The sequence below is a fragment of the Pundamilia nyererei genome, unplaced genomic scaffold, assembly GCF_000239375.1.
Source record: "Pundamilia nyererei isolate P.nyererei 1_Seehausen unplaced genomic scaffold, PunNye1.0 scaffold00040, whole genome shotgun sequence".
Lineage (NCBI taxonomy): Eukaryota > Metazoa > Chordata > Actinopteri > Cichliformes > Cichlidae > Pundamilia > Pundamilia nyererei.
In genome coordinates this window covers 3,744,374-3,744,672 of record NW_005187441.1, presented here as the reverse complement: position 1 = coordinate 3,744,672, position 299 = coordinate 3,744,374, and positions in this window count along the sequence as shown.

Below are 299 nucleotides of genomic sequence, written 5' to 3'. Positions count from 1 at the left end.
AGGTGCCACAAGCAAGACCTTGGTTTGTATTTCCAGCCAGTAAATGGAACATCATACAGGGTGATCTCCATAAGGTCTAGGGATGCTCGTTTCCACTGTCCACCGCATCATCTGTCACTTAGGTTTGTAGGGCTGATGTAACTGACGGCTACCATGTCACTAAGATGTATTCAGAAAGATGCAAACAATCCTGTTAATAAAGATCTAACCAAGAATGTAACCAAGATGGCGCCGCGTATGGATGCCCTGGTGCTTCAGTGCGTTACTTTTGTTTTGTTTTTGTGCATTTCTTCTGTGTC